Below are 17,086 nucleotides of genomic sequence, written 5' to 3'. Positions count from 1 at the left end.
CCGCGCGCACGTGGCGCTTTATAGCACAACGACGCGGCAAGTTTGGCGACAGGTGGCGCGGGAAAGCGGCGGGGCGTGGCACGTGGAAGCAGCATCTACACGTCGCATGGTGGTGGCGGTGGGGCGAGGCACGTGGAAGCGGCGGCGACACGTGGCACGGGGAAGGGACACGTGTGGCACGGCGGTGGCCAGTACATGGCGGTGGCGGTGGTGGCCAGTACACGGCGGTGGCGGTGGTGGCCAGTACATGGCGGTGGCGGTGGCGGCGGTGGCCAGTACACGGCGGTGGCGTCGGTGGCCAGTACATGGCGGCGGCGGCGGTGGACACGTGGCACGGGGAAGCGGTGGGGCATGGCACGTGGAAGCGGCATCTACACGTCGCACGCCGGCGGCGGCGGGGCGAGGCACGTGGAAGCGGCGGCGACACGTGGCACGGGGAAGGGACACGTGTGGCACGGCGGCGGCGGTGGCCAGTACATGGTGGTGGCGGTGGTGGCCAGTACACGGCGGTGGCGGTGGTGGCGGTGGCCAGTACACGGCGGTGGCAGTGGCGGCAGTGGCCAGTACACGGCGGTGGTGGTGGCGGCGGTGGCTAGTACACGGTGGTGGCGGTGGCGGCGGTGGCCAGTACACGGTGGTGGCGGTGGCGGCGGTGGCTAGTACACGGTGGTGGCGGCGGTGGCCAGTACACGGCGGTGGCGGCGGTGGCCAGTACACGGCGGTGGCCAGTACACAGCGGTGGCGGCGCTGGCGAGTACATGGCGGTGGCGGTGGCGGCGGCGGTGCACACGTGTGGCACGGCGGTGGCCAGTACGTGGCCTTTTTTTGATTTGAAATAAGGCGGGAACAAAAATTTAAAAAAAAAATGGCCTTTGGTCCCGGTTTGTATTACAAACCGGGACTAAAGGCCTATTTTGCGCGCGCAGCGAAAATCGCAGCAAAATAGGCCTTTAGTCCCGGTTCATATTACAAACCGGGACCAAAGGGGGGCCTTTGGTCCCGGTTTGTAATATGAACCGGGACCGAAGGGGGGGGGGGGTTATAACTGCTGCCGCCTCGTCTCCGTGGAGATCAATCCCGCGGAGACGACGCAGAGCACGCCGCCAGGCTGCCCAACTGCCGCGCCCGCTGCCTCCGCCTCCGCCGTCGCCGTCGCTGTCGCCCACCGCCTCCGCGCCGCCGTTCGCCATCGCGCCGCGCAACGCGCCGCCCGCACCGTGCCGAGCCGCACCGCGCCGCGTCGCCTCTCCACGCCGTCACCGGCCGCGTCGCCGCGCGCCGCGCCGCCCGCGTCGCCCTCCTCCACGCAGCGCCGCCCGCGTCGCCCTCCTCCAGGTAAGGGCTCCCTCTCCCTCCTCCGGCCGGCCGACCGGCGGCCGGCCAAGTACATGTTTTTTTTTCTTAGTTATATTAGATAGGATAATTAGGGTTTAATTTGTAGTTATGTTATCAGAAATAAAATACACCATTGTTCATGCCCTTAGTGTAGTTATGTTAGAAATAGTTCGAAAAGTAGTTAGAAAACAAGTTAGATTTAATTTGTGTTGACGCCGCCCCCCGCGCGCGCCGACGACCTAAACCGTGGCGGTGCCGAGTCTGTGGCGGTGCCGAGTCCGTGGCCGTGCCGCCGCGACATAGTAGGGTCGCGAAATAGCGAGAGGAGGAGCGCCGAGTCCGTGGCGGTGCCGGTAGTGTCGACGCCCCTGCCGGCGCCCCCAAAATACGGTCGTTCAATTCCCTCTACCGCTCCCGCTATCGTTCCCGACCCCCGATCCGGATCGATCGATCCGGGGTCGTGGAACGTGGCGTCGACCCCGAATCCCGAAAGCGGTCGTGAAATTATATGTTAGAAATAGTTGTTAGTAAAGTTATTTTATTTAGCACAATATTATGATTTTTTTTATTTATGTTGGTACATATATATATGATTTTGTTTCGTAGATACGATGCTACGACAGCCGCCGCGTCGTGGTAGGACTATTCTAGAGGAGATGCAGCAGATGGGGGAGGTACGGGACTGGGCTCCGCCGGGGTGGCACTGGGAGGTCTTAGCTTCCGGGGCGCGCACCTTGGTGCGGAATCCGGGTCCCGTCATCGACCCGGATATTCTCTGGTGGAGGTCTTATGGGCCACGATCGTTTCAGAGGGAGCCGGCCCCGCCGGAGGAGGTAGCTCAGCGCATTGCAGCGGAGGACGAGCACGTTCACCGTTACATGTATGCGTTAGACACCATGTATAGGACCGGATGGTCAGTTATGCAGGGATCTCATGTTAGCTATGCTCCCGTTGTTGTTCCGTGGCTTTGGGGGTTCACCCGGCGCGGCTCAGGACCCGGTCGGCGCGTTATAGGACCCGGTCGACGCGGTTGAGAGGTTGTAGTAGTGATTGATGTATTAGGGTTAAATAAACATGAACCCGATCTATGTATGCATGTAACCGCACTATCTGCTTTCAGCACTATATTATCGATGCTTACTTAAGAACTACATATGTAACTCCATTTTCAGTTTTCTGCATTATCCTTAATTTGATCATATGATGGTTCATATATATAGCTTGCAAGTCGTTGTAGAAAGCATGGTGGGACAGAGAGATGAAACTCAAGAAAATTTCATGGCTGACCTCATAGCCAACGGTACTCTGGATGATCGCGACGATGACGATGACGGTGACGATGTCACCGCAACTTTTTTGAATGACTCCGGTGAGGGAGCGGAGGATATTGAGGAAGAAGATCATCATAATGGCTCCGGAACCGTAGTTACCCATGTATATAAATTAATTAAGCCGCTGTTGATCGACTAGATGCATTAACTAATTAAATTGTACTGACTATGAATTATTTCTTTTTTAGCCCTCCGGATCGAGCACTTCTTCTGTAAAGTCGAAGAAGCGAGGCCCGGCCAAAAAGTTGGACGACGGTGTTAGGCACGACATCACCCATATCGCTAAGGATGGTAAACCGATTGCTCAAGAGAAAGGTGCAAAGTCATTTATAGCTCAATGCGGAGTGCTTGTTAGGGACCACGTCCCGATCACCGTTCGAGAATGGAACAAGCCGAAGGGACTAGTGCTGTCTGCAGAGGAAGAAGCTCAAGGTCTTTATATCGATGATGTAGCCAAAGACAGCATTCTGACCAAGCTCATGGCACATTTCAACATAGTACCTCCAGAGGGGGATGCCGCTGAAAAGGCAAAGATGGAGCAGGCCCTCCGCGACTTTGCCAAGAAGAAGATGGCCGAACTATTCAAGAACCACAAGAAAAGATTGCGCGGCTTTATCAAGAAAGACAAGACTCCGGACAGTGAGAAGGTAAAAAATCACTGGGACGAATTCGTGAAGTACAGCACGGAGTCAGAAGAATTTAAGAAAAGGTCGGAAACAAATAAGGCAAATGTTGCGTTGAAGTTATATCACCAAATTCTGGATCCAGGTGGATACAGGGCTAACCGTCCTAAGTGGGAGGCAGCTGAGGCGGAACTGACCAGGAAAGGGATCAGATTAGGGACACATGGTTGGATCGAACGGTGCAAGGAGTGGTTCTATGGGATTGGGGGAACGTTGCATCCAGAAACAGGGAAGTGCATCTATAAGAAAGCTCATCTGAAGGTTCCCATTGAAGCCCTGGAACAAGCACATAGGGACGTGGAGGAGGGGAGGTTCCAGCCCGAAAGAGAGAACGATGAGCTGACACGCGCCCTTCGGAACAAAGAACACGGCGGACGAACATGAGGCACAGAAAGCTCCGTTCCGTGGAAGTATGGCTTTCCTGCGGAAAGAAAGAGATTTCCTGATAAAAGCCATGAGAGGAGAAAGGCAAGGGAAACAGACCGCATAGCGTCCTTAGAGGAGGGTTTTAGCACCATGAAAGCCCAATTAACCATGGTAACCCAAGTACTTACATCCCAGATGGCTCAGGGGCAGGCTGTAGATCCTGCATTGCTCAATGCTATCGTCCCGCTGCAATCTCAACAACACCGGAAAAGCAGCGTGGCTCCACTCAGCTGGTGAATAATGATGATGATGACCAGGTGGTCGAGCCTCCTCGCTACCCCCCATGGATGATCTCACTGAGAGCCGTCCTTGTGAGCTGCATGTTAAAGTTTTCAACCTATCCTTCAAGGCGGCGGTCGGCATCCTCTTACCTACAAGGTCTTACCATTGCCGTCCGGTCCAAGACGACTTTGCTGTTGTGATGGTGGATGAAGTGTTGAGAGAATATGAGGGGTTGGTGCTTGAGCACCCTGCAAGTGAAGATGGGGAAATCAAAGAACTGGGAGAAGCCCGTAGAACCACCGTGCAATGGCGGAAGGAGAACATTGTGTTTCCAGGTGAGAAGCCACCAAGCAGGCCACCTCGTCCGCCTCCTCCGCCACCTGCGCAGTCTCCTCCGCGTGATGATTCTCCTCTGCGCGATGATGATTCCCCTGTGCATGAGCAGTCTTCTCCGCGTGAAAATACTCCGCCGCCTCCTCCTCCTCGTCAGGAGACTCCGCCGCCTCCACCTAAGCAAAAGAGGAAGCTAACCGCGGCACCTCCTACAGCTCCGAAGAGATCATCAACTCCGATGAGGGCACAAACTCCAGAGTTGTTACCACATGAGCCATCGAAGAGCAAAAGGCGTTTCTTGCGCCGAAGAAGATGTTCATTCCACCGCATACAGTGAAGCACTTTGCCGAGACGAGAATGAAGAGACCTGAGCTGAGAGCTGATTATGACCGCTCTCTTGGACAGTCCTCTAGAGAGAGCAAAGCAAAAAAAGTCGCCCAGCTTGGACAGCAGGACATTCAGGCCATACCCCACTTCGTCGTGCAGCCCTATGATGATCCAGAGACGGCATCGATGATCGAACGGGAGGCTAGAGCTCAGGGAGCATCAGTTGAGTACGAAGATTACTATCCAACGGCTCAAGTGGTAAACAAGTATAGATACGGACATGATCTCGTCAAACCTGGCGAGCTCGCGCGTCTAGGGACTCAGATGCGAAGGTTGCATGAATGGTACCTGAGAGCCTGTCGAAGAGGTGATCGCTACCTCACCACTACTAGAGAAAAGCTTACCGCTGGCGCACTGAAAATGCTTACCGCCGGCGCTTTCGCATTCGCCGGCGATCACCTCGCCGGTGGTAATGCCTTACCGCCGGCACCTTCGTTTTCGCCAGCGGTAACATGCCGTTATCCCCGGCGCCTTTGCCTATTCGCCGGGGGTATCTGTTACCTCCAGCACATAATCTGTATTTTGTAAGCGCCAGCAGTACATATTTAAAGAAACAAAAAAAAAATCAGTTACCCCTGGCAACCAAGGCTGTGCGCCAGTAGTAATGAATTTAAGAAACAAAAAAAAAAGATTTTCAATAACCTCCACTAATATAAAAAGGGAGAGAGAGTGCGGTGATACAAACATGGGCAGATAATCCCAGGCGGACTGGAACCCCTCTCAATTAGAAAATACAAAAGAACCTATCGGCCAGAAAATAAAACGTAACCACACCAGACGTGCGCCGGCGAATGATGCCCCCGTTGCCGTCACCATCGCCCTGTCGCCGCCGCGCTTCATCCTGCCAGCCACACCGATTCCGTCGCGTGCTTTTGCCGACAGCGACCACTGCCACTGCAACGCCGGCTGCCGACATCCAATCGTCCGGCCAGGCGAAGCTCAACGCTGCATCTGTACATGCTTCCGGCATGCCAGTAGCCGTGCTTCTGTCGCGCACGGCCACCGACCACCGCCATTGCAGTACCGTCCGCGGCCCTTCTCTGCGCCAGGGGTGCCGGCGCCACCACTGCACCGCCGTCATCCTTCCATCGTCGTCCAAATATCCAGCGATCCGGTCCACAGATCGACGACAGGTGCCTAAGGCGGAGCCAACACGGCATCACTGCTTCTTTTGAATTTTGAAGCCTACAAAATCAAAGGTTTGTTAGAATTGCAAGACCCTTGCGGCAGGTGGAGCTCGTGATGCTTCCCGCTGCTAGTTCCTGCCAAATGACAACAATTAGGCTTTCGCCGTCTTAGCTAGGTTCACATTGTATACTTTGCAAGGTAGACAAAGCTAGCAACCATGGGGAGACAGCTCCAGCATTACAAATAATGAATGCTCTAGATATATACACCTGATGGTCTGCATAAGTTGCTGTATGCATATAAGAGAAGCATAACTGATCTACTGAGATATCATGGAACTGCTTATATCATCTTAGTGCTTGAGTGGCATTGCAAATTCTGAACTTAAGAATTCTGAGATCACATGAGATGCTTCGACGGATTTACAAGTTCAAAACATAAGCATTCAATAATGAGACCAGAAAGGCTGTATGTATTTGTAAGAACAGGGAACAATATTGAGTTGACTTCAGTCTCAGTGTTTGTATATGTAAGAACATAGAACAATATTGCTTATAGTACCCTGGGATTGGCTACCAACTTATATCAGTACTAGTACAACATGGACAATATTATTGCTATAGAACAGGTTACTTATTTCTCTAGTTCTAGCTGATAGAACTGGTACTCCATGATCAGTACCAGTACAACATGGTATATTGATATATTGTTCTATCTTTTCGGAAAATAACTTGTTTTCTATCCTAAGTGGAGAGTGTACAGTGAATAGATAAAACATGAGGACAATCATCAGCTTTAACTCAAGAGGGACTTTATACCTGTGAAATTTAAATCCTAAAAGAACATTCAAACATAATAGTTGAGTGAAGCACATGTCAGGTAGGAATGCTATTTACATCTCACTATTTTAGCATTCAGACATGAATTTGGTGGTGTGCTTTGCAGGAAAAAAATGGGTTATAGATCCTTACACTTGTGCAGAGGTCTATAAACTTGAATCTACAAATTTAAGTCCATTGTCTGTTAGATATGGCATAAAACTTCAGCCCAATTCTGAATGGAAATTTATCATGATTTGATCAATCTTATCAAGCAAACGCACGGTCAAACTTTAGAATAAATAGGGTTAATTTGTCACGGGATCATGATTGACAATCAAAATTCTTTATGTCCTGTACTGAGTACCGACACACTTGTACGAGTTCACAGAATTAATATGCAAGGAGCAGAGTACCAGATGAACACAACAGAGTAGAGGCACACGCATGGAAAGGGGAGGAGGAAATGGAGGTCAAATTGAGATGGCGTCCCGTACCAAGCAGGTTGTTGTGGTCGTCGGCCGTAGCAAGATCAAGTGGTGGTGGGCAGCTGCAGCTCGGGGATGTCGCCGGCAACCAGCAGCTCGGCAACCGCCACATCCCGCGTCCTCGCCACATCCCGGCAACCGTGGTCGTGGCTTCCGCGCGGACGGACGCGGGCAGGCGAACTCGATGGGGCGCCGCGGTTGTGCGATCTGGATCCGCCCTCGGTGAACGCGCGAGGCCTGGATCCGCCATCCTTGTCGTCATCGTCGACGCCGGGCTAGCGGAGGAGGACCTGTGGTGGCCGGCCTAGCCTGGGGACGCCCAAGATCTTCTTCTGCGACCAGATCTCCGGTGAGCACGCAGCAAAAGGGAGCCGAGGGAAAGGAGGGGATCCTGAGGACGGGGAGAAGGGGATTTGGCGGCTCGGTGGTAGGAACTTGGCCACCATCATCTCCTGCTGCGGTGTGGGGAAGGGGATGTGCCGGCGGTGAGGCGGGCTCGGTGTGTGGCCGCCGCCGCCACGTCTGGGTGTGGAGTTGGGTCTGACCCGTCTGAGGGATGTAGGGGGGGTTGTGTGTGGCGACAAGTGCAGCCTGGGTGGCACCCGTTACCCCCGGCACCTTCGGTGCGGGATCGCCAACGGAAAGGCCCGTTACCCCCGGCGGTATTGGGCCGAAATCGCCGGCAGTAGGGCCAGGCCGGACGGTGGCTCCGCGGCCCATTATATCGCCGGCATCTTTAAATCGAACTCGCCGGCGGTAACGCATATACCCCCGGCATCTTCTTTTCGACCTCGCCGGCGGTAGGGTTAGGCCACCCTGGAAGGCCTTACCGCCGGCATCTTCAAATCAAACTCGCCGGCGGTAAGGAGTGCGGCTATAAGCCTTTTCCTAGTAGTGCACGGTGTATCTTAGAGATGAGCATTACTTCCGGGGGGACGAGGAGATAAACCTTGAGTTAGAAGAACTGTTTTAGTTATTCAATCAAGACGCCCTCGACAAATCTGTCATCAGTTGCTACTGCCTGTAAGTGATTTATTTATGTAATTAAGTCTGTAGCTCAGCTCATTCATTTGCACTAACAATTATCCTTACTACATTCTTTGTGTATGCTATACATTTAATTATGCAGAATGAAGAAGCTCGAATGCAAAAGAGGCAAGCTCCTCGAGCTGGGGTTCATTGACCCAGACACAGTTCATGAAGTTACGGTTCAAGACTACGCCAAGTACACAGAGGACAACATGCTACATTTTTTAGTGAAGCAAGCAAACAAAGAGGATATATTCTTTCCCTACAACTTCAAGTGAGTGTTATAACATACATTATGCTTGTGCAGCTTCCACTTTATTCTCTGAATTAATCATCGTGCTATACTTGTGCAGATTCCACTTTATTCTCCTAATCATTGATCTTCACAAAGGAGTCGTAAATGTCATGGACTCGAAACGTAAAGAACATGCGGAATGGGCGGACATGGCTGCCATCCTCCAGAGGTAATTTCAATCAATTTCGTATTGGCATCTTCATATGTTCTAATTCGACGATATCATCAACTAATCAATAACTCATTTACTCATTATTTTTTGCCAGGCAGGGCTTGGAAACGGTTCATCAATACTGTTTCGGGTAAATGGAAACCGGAGCTTACATTTCAAGATTACCCTGTAAGTAGTACTATATATATAGCTATGTCCGTGAAACTCTATATATGATATTTACTTTCAATACGATGCTTGATTATTAGTTTGATCGAACTATTTTTTCGTAAAGTGTATGAGGCAGGAACCCGGGAATAACTTATGTGGATACTACGTCTGCACCTTCATTCGTGACATGGCCTGTCCCAAGGGTGGGGATGCCCGTATACACCAAACTCGTGTACGATAACAAATTTTCACAATTAATCTTAGTACCATCAATTATATTGAGTTCCATTCATATATATATATATATATATATATATTGATCTCCTTTTTTAAATATAGATGATACGTCTGCGGGACACTCTCATAACGGAGGATCAAATACGAGCAATTCAAGAGAAAATCGCGGGATTCTTTCTTACCGAGGTCATTGCCCCAGATGGAGAGCACTATCGGGAGTTCGTAGATCTTGATCGTGCACTTCGTAAAGGCTAATAGATTTAGTAAAGAGATCCGACTAGCTTTATATTGTAAATATGCATGCATTGCGTGTACTGTTGACGATGTCTATATATTCACGACGATTTTTTGTGGTTTCTTGAATGATATATATGCATTGCTGAAACTCTGCCGCGACAGAGAAACGCTGCTCCAGTCTAAACCTGTGCCGCGGCAGAGAAATAGCAATTCTCTGCCGCGGCAGAGAACCTCCAGGCGCGGTTCGTACCACGAACCGGGACCAAAGGCCATCCACCGCGAGCGCCCTAGCCGCACCACGTGGCGCCGCCTTTAGGCCCGGTGCAACTTTGAACCGGGACTAAAGGGGGACCCTTTAATCCCGCCTAATTGGTCCCGGTTTGGAAACCGGGACTGAAGGCCCAAATGAACCGGGCCTATAGCCCCGTTTTCCACTAGTGAGCCTGGGACCTTCGGGTCCTCCTTTGTCCAAAAAAAAAGGCTTATCACGTGTACCACGCGATAGTGCGTGTACTTCGTCACTTACACTATAGAACTTGTGTATAAAGAAGAGCCACGCTTTAGCTGTGTAGTCATTTGACTACACAGTTTTTTAGCAATATAAGCTTAAAGTGTGTAAAAAATAATTAAAAATTTGTACAGATATATGTATTTGACTACACAAATTTAACATGACTATACAGGGTTAATGTTCTTATTTTGTCCCAACACGCATGGGTGAGAAAACACGACCATGGTAAATGGGTGTATCCACTACTGTTGATGATGTCAATAAGGCATTTTGTCTCCTGGCATGCATCACCCTGTCAAGCTAGGATGTTTGGATGCGGTAACACATATATAACGCAATCAATTGTTGCGACAAAGAATTACTCGCTTTTTTCAAACTGCTTTGGATATTAGTTTTTTGGTCAAAAGCAAACTTTGTAAAATGTGACCACGTATATAGGAAAAAGGGCCTTCTACAGTATCAATTATTACGTGAAATATATACATAAAGTGTGTATTAGAAGTTAACAACATATTTAGTACTGCTATGGTTTTCATAGACTTACATGGGAAACAACTACTCGCCATTGTTGTGTTTTATTGAGACAAATAGATTTCTCTCTTTTAATCCTTCAAGATAAACAAACACAACCGTCTAGGTCGCCGCCTAGCCCAACGCCCGCTGCAGTGAATCTTGCAGCCCAGCGCCGCCCCTCCTTCACTCTAGAATCGGCTAGATTCTAATTTTTTTTATGTTAAACAATTTTATTTATATTTTACATCGCGCCAAATCCTCTTGTAAAACGTACTGTATCATTATGAATACACATGCGCTAAATCCTGGAATCTTGATGTGTTGACATTTTTCCCTTTTTCTCTTTACCTGATATGTTGGAAGAGTTTTATGGTGTCGATGAGGTAGCGGATCTTGGGTGCTATTGATGTTGCGATAATATTATTGACTTTGAGTACCACTCAATTGTGTATGTTTATATTTTACATCCCATTTTATGCCTAAGTCTCAAATATGTTTTCGCTCGTACAACTATTATATCAAATAAGATTAACAAAATTGACTGTGCCTTGGAGCTTCTCCCGACTCAGGCGGAACACTCGGAGAGGAAGAACAACAATATCCCCGTCACTCCAAAAGTCGACGATCGGCTCGGGGAGAAGAAATATGGGCCACTTCTTTTCGGCTTCTTCGAGGAGAAATTCCTCTCCACCAGATTCTTCTAAAAGGCTAAACCTCGAATTTGTTTTGGCTTATAATCTAGTTTGGCATAAACTAACTATAAGCCAAAACATATTTGGTGTCCGGGCTTCTGAGAGAAGCTGGTGGGGAGAATCTTCACCCAGAAGCCGCTGGAGAAGCGAAAAAGAAGTCGGACAAATGATGAAATTGTCAGAGAGGACGTTCGACTCTGGCTCACATGCATATCAGACCAGTTGGGCTTTGGCAGCCGTTCGTTCCGTTGGAATTGTTGGAAAGCTTGGCTGTGTCTAGTTTGCTCGTAGCATCTAAGTGCCAAAATGTCATCAAGGAAATAAATGAAGGAGACCATCGTAGCCAGCATGACATGATCATCAACGAAATCATGGCGAAGAAGCAGGTTTTTTTTTTCCAGGCTATGTTTAGCCACAAAAGATGAGAAGCTAATTGGGAAGCACATCGCTTAGCACGATCATCGACTATTTTAAATACCGGTATGCATGCGTGGTATCTGAACCTCCTATCATTTGGAAGTTTTTGTAAACAGTATGAATAATCAATAAAGCTTGGTTGTTCTAAAAAAATATCAGACTAGATGGGTTTTGGCAGACGTTCGTTCCCTTGGATTTGTGACGATCGGGCTTGTGCGTCTTCACATGCTAACATGCCGCATGGAGAGCCCACACACGCCACAACCCCACATGTAAAACATATTTTCCTTTTTTGAAAAAACAAGATCGCCGTCCGTGTGGCAGACGTGCATGACGCACCCCTCCTCTCCTCTCTCTGATGCGAGGTGGCCTTTGGACACCTCCACCTCAAGACCGTCAAGCCCTCCTCGTGGTCCAATGACACGAGCTCGGGTCAAAGCTATACACCAAGAGGTGAACTCGCTCCTCACTACCCTCGATCTCGGTACCCCATTGGATGGAATGCTACCTCATGCCGACATGCTTTGTGTTATTAGGTACGAGGAGTATCAAGGCCCCGGAGAGGAGGACACACCATGGTCAAGAGGAGGAGAGGAGCAGCGGGACGTGAAGATGGACATGGAGCTGGACCCGGAGTCATCCGAAGAGCGCGAGGAAGGAAAGATGGCCGGCCGGCCCAGAACCCGGTCCAACCGGCCTCCTGACTGGGCAACCCGGTCTGGACCGGGTTCTCGACTGGTGCCAACCGGGCACAGTCCCGGGGCCCCGGAACCCCGCCCGGTCCCAGACCCGGTCAGGACCGGATGCTCCGGCCCCAGGCCCGGTCGGACCGGCCCCTTGACCGGATCTGGCGGTCTGACTCGACCCGACCGGTCCGGGTCGGCCCACCTCATACATGTTCGACCCAAGTTGTTTTGTACCTCTATATAAGTGCCTAGGACGCCCCCTTGACTTTTTAGACATAATCTTGGCTTAAAACTACTTTTGAGCTTTGTCTCCCTAGGGTTAGCATCCCTCTGTAATCAAGGCACTTCTTGTTGTGGATCTGAGTATTTGTGAGTGAGATTCAAGTGTGCTCCACTCTCTCTCTCTCTCTCACCGATCTCCGTCTCCAACCCCGATCTCTCACTCCGGGATTCTACCGCGCGTCTCTCCCGGGTGATTCTATTGGCGTGGTCCGTCGAGCCACGAGGGTAAAATTCGACTGTATCGGGTTGGTGTATGTGTGTGAGTCCTCGTGTTCTTCGCATTCGTCGTGTTCTTCGTGTTTTCCCCTCTGATACGTCCAAAACGTATCTACTTTCCCGAACACTTTTGCTATTGTTTTGCCTCTAATTTGTGTATTTTGGATACAACTAATACGGACTAACGCTGTTTTCAGCAGAATTGCCCTGGTGTCTTATTTTTGTGCAGAAACTCAACTTTCAGGAAAATCCCCGGAAATAATTGCAATGGGCCTATTTTCACAGAATATTGACGGAGCCAGAAGACGAGACGGAGGGGGGCCATGAGGCGCCCACCCCACAAGGCGGCGCGGTGGGCCCCTGGGCCGCGCCGGCCTATGGTGGCGGCGCCTCGGCCAGCCTCCGACGCTCCCCTTTCGACTACTTAAGCCATCTGATCTAAAAACGCGAGGGGGGTTCGACGAAATTGCCAGAAGACATCCAGAACTCTGCCGCCATCGCGAAACTCCGTCTCGGGACCAGAAACTCCGTTCTGGCACTCCGTCGGGACGGGGAATTGGAGGAGATCATCGCCATCATCACCACCGACGCCTCTCCATCAACCATCCATGCTTCCCCCATCCATGTGTGAGTAATTCCCCCGCTGTAGGCTGAAGGGGATGGTAGGGATTGGATGAGATTGTTCATGTAATAGCATAAGATTGTTAGGGCATAGTGCCTGGTATCCGTAGATGGTACTCTTATGTTATTGTTGCAACTTGTTATGCTTAATGCTTGTCACTAGGGCCCGAGTGCCATGATTTCAGATCTGAACATGTTATCAATTCATGATTATATTCATTGCTTTATGATCTTACCTGCAAGTTGTATACACATATTGCTGTCCGGAACCCGAGGCCCCAAAGTGACATAAATTGGGACAACCGGAGGGGAAGGCGGTGATATGAGGATCACATGTGTTCACGGAGTGTTAATGCTTTGCTCCGGTGCTCTATTAAAAGGAGTACTTTAATTACCAGTAGATTCCCTAGAGGCCCGGCTGCCACCGGCTGGTAGGACAATAGATGTTGTGCAAGATTCTCATTGCGAGCACGTACGACTATATACGGAACACATGCCTATGGTTGTTTAGTACTTGGATACTGTTTTATTACTATCTGCAAATGCCCTACCTTGATTGTTACATGAGTTCTCTTATCCATGCAGCGCCCGTTCATCCATCCCCGTGCCTACAGTATTTTAATCCTACTGTTTACTATAATCACTACTGCTGTCTTTGTTACACTGCTGCTTATATTTCACTACTGCTACTGCTATAAAACTGTTGCTACTGATAAACTCTTGCGAGCAAGTCTGTTTCCAGGTGCAGCTGAATTGACAACTCCGTTGTTAAGGCTTACAAATATTCTTTGGCTCCCCTTGTGTTGAATCAATAAATTGGGTTTTACTTCCCTCGAAGACTGTTGCGATCCCCTATACTTGTGGGTCATCAAGACTATTTTCTGGCGCCGTTGCCGGGGAGCATAGCTTTATTTGCAAGTTCACTTGGATTGATATTGTTCGCTGCAAATCCTCCATCATGGGTAAACCTCGCGATACTGAAGTCGCCATATTACCATCCACTACAAGAAAAGGTACAACACTGAGTACCTCTGCTGCTCTTGATTCACCATCTGTGATAAGTCAACTTGTTTCACCATCACAAGCTTCACATGCTGGTACTTCTGCTGAATCTGAAAATTCCTCTTATAATTTTAATGATGCTTCTACTGTGCTTGATGATAATGGTTCATTAGGTTATTTTCTAGATGCTACAATTGCTAGGTCTAGACAAATTGAAAATGCTGAAATTCCTAATGAAAATACTGTTACACCTGTTAATTCACCTGAGTCTGTTGAACACTCTAGTGATGATCTTGATGAAGATTATGTGGAACTTGATGATGATTTTATTGATAAATGCAATGCTACTACTGGTACAAGTAATATTAAAAAGTTTCTTGCACAACATATTGTTAGATATAAACTGTCTCCTGATCCTAAATTTGTCACATCTCCTATAAACATTAAGGATAAGGATTATGATTTTTCTCTTGATTTATCTCATATATCTATTGTTGAGAAAACACCTTTTTGTGGTACTGAAAAAGAAAGTGCTGTAGAGCACATGAATGAGCTTTCTACTTTGAGTAGCTTGTTTTCTGATGATATCAAGAAGCGTACTTATTTTGTTGCTAAATTTTTTTCCTTTCTCATTAAAGGATGATGCTAAAACTTGGTATAATAATTTGCCTCCTGATTCTATTGATAGTCCAACTGGTTTGCTTGATGTTTTCTTTCGAAAATACTTTCCTGCTAGTGCTCAACATATTGCTTTGCAGAGAATTTATAGTTTTGACCAGGAAGATGGAGCGAAATTGCCTGAAGCTTGGGCAAGGTTCTGCTCTCTTATCAGAGCTCGACCTGGACATGATCTGGAAAAGCATGACTTACTTGATATATTTTATAGTGGACTAAACATTGAGTCTAGGGCATACCTGGATAGTTGTGCTGGTTGTGTTTTCAGGAAAAGAACTCCAGACGAAGCTGAAGGATTAATGGGTAGAATAAGCCAAAATCATGATGATTGGACTACACCTGAACCAGCCCCAACGCCAATATTGAAGAAGAGTGGTATGATTAAATTAAATGATGAAGATATGAGGGAAGCCAAGAAATCTCTTAAGGAGAAAGGTATTAAATCTAAAGATGTGAAGAATTTACCTCCCATAGAAGATTTATGTAAGATAACTCCCCCTTCATCCTTGATTGAGGTACATTCTCTTCAACGCTTTGGGAAAGAAGATATTCCGTACTCAAAACCTCCTGATCAATGTTTAGATGAGTTTGATAATTATATTGTTAAGCAAGATAATTTTAATATGAGAGTAGAGAATCATTTAATGGAAAATTCTCAAGCTATTAGTAATTTGCATGATATTGTGGAGAGAACCTCCAATGATGTTAAGATGCTTGTTAAACACTTTCATATGGTTCAAACTCACTAAAGTGCAAAATGACTTATTAAAAAATAGTTCTAAAGAAAAACATGCTTATGAAGTAACAACTAGAGGCGGTGTTTCTACTCAGGATCCTCTATATCCTGAGGGGCATCCCAAAAGAGTTGAACAAGATTCTCAACGAACTAAAGAAATTAGTGAACCTTCTAAGAAAAATAAAAAGAAACATAAAACTGTTGTAGAATCCTCTGAGCCTGTTAATGATCCTAATAGTATTTCTATTTATGATGCTGAAACTGAAAGTGGTAATGAACATGATAAAGATAATGATAAGAATGATGCTTCTGATAAAGAAGAGGTTGAAGATGAACCTGAAAAGCATGCTAAAAATAAAAAGTACACTGATACGTCGTCTTCGACGTATCGATAATTTCTTATGTTCCATGCTTGTTTTATGACAATACCTACATGTTTTGTTCACACTTTATATCGTTTTGATGCATTTTCCGGAACTAACCTATTGACAAGATGCCGCAGTGCCAGTTCCTGTTTTCTGCTGTTTTTGGTTTCAGAAATCCTAGTAAGGAAATATTCTCGGAATTGGACGAAATCAACGCCCAGCATCTTAGAATTCCACGAAGCTTCCAGAACACCCGAGAGCCATCAGAGGGGGGCCACAGGGGGCCCACACATGTAGGCGGCGCGGCCCAGGCCCTGGCCGCGCCCCCCTACTGTGTCGCCACCTCGTCAGCCCTCCGACTCCGCCTCTTCGCCTATTTAAAGGTCCCTGATCTAAAACTTCGATACGGAAAAGCCACGGGACGAGAAACCTTCCAGAGCCGCCGCCATCGCGAAGCCAAGATCTGGGGGACATGATTCTCTGTTCCGGCGCGCTGCCGGGACGGGGAAGTGCCCCCGGAAGGCATCTCCATCGACACCACCGCCATCTTCATCAACGCTGCTGTCTCCCATGAGGAGGGAGTAGTTCTCCATCGAGGCTAAGGGCTGTACCGGTAGCTATGTGGTTAATCTCTCTCCCATATACTTCAATACAATGATCTCATGAGCTGCCTTACATGATTGAGATTCATATGAGCTTTGTATCACTATTAATCTATGTGCTACTCTAGTGATGTTATTAAAGTACTCTATTCCTCCTCCATGATGTAATGGTGACGGTGTGTGCATCATGTAGTACTTGGCGTAGTTTATGATTGTGATCTCTTGTAGATTATGAAGTTAACTATTACTATGATGGTATTGATGTGATCTATTCCTCCTTTCATAGTATGATGGTGACAGTGTGCATGCTATGTTAGTACTTGGTATAATTGCAATCATCTATCATGCACTCTAAGGTTATTTAAATATGAATATCAAATATTGTGGAGCTTGTTAACTCCGGCATTGAGGTCTCTTGTAGCCCTACACAATTAGTGGTGTTCATCATCCAACAAGAGAGTGTAGAGTGGTTTTATTATGTGATCAATGTTGAGAGT

The 17,086-nt window shown here is 48.1% G+C and overlaps 2 long non-coding RNA genes across 2 annotated transcripts; one reads left to right on the top strand and one right to left on the bottom strand.

Moving 5' to 3' along the window:
* Positions 1-5,336: 5,336 nt before the first annotated feature.
* Positions 5,337-8,045, bottom strand: LOC127345357 (uncharacterized). Its single transcript, XR_007878627.1, has 2 exons — positions 7,161-8,045; positions 5,337-5,902 (listed from the first exon to the last, which is right to left on the bottom strand). It is a non-coding gene; the product is annotated as an uncharacterized lncRNA (long non-coding RNA).
* A 485-nt stretch (positions 8,046-8,530) lies between these two features.
* On the top strand, positions 8,531-9,027 carry LOC139837706 (uncharacterized). The gene is made up of 3 exons (XR_011754336.1): positions 8,531-8,644; positions 8,742-8,815; positions 8,922-9,027. It is a non-coding gene; the product is annotated as an uncharacterized lncRNA (long non-coding RNA).
* The last annotated feature ends 8,059 nt before the right edge of the window (positions 9,028-17,086 follow it).

This window comes from Lolium perenne, chromosome 3 (assembly GCF_019359855.2).
Source record: "Lolium perenne isolate Kyuss_39 chromosome 3, Kyuss_2.0, whole genome shotgun sequence".
NCBI lineage: Eukaryota > Viridiplantae > Streptophyta > Magnoliopsida > Poales > Poaceae > Lolium > Lolium perenne.
Note: the sequence above shows the minus strand (reverse complement) of the source record. Positions and strands in the feature narration are given on the sequence as shown.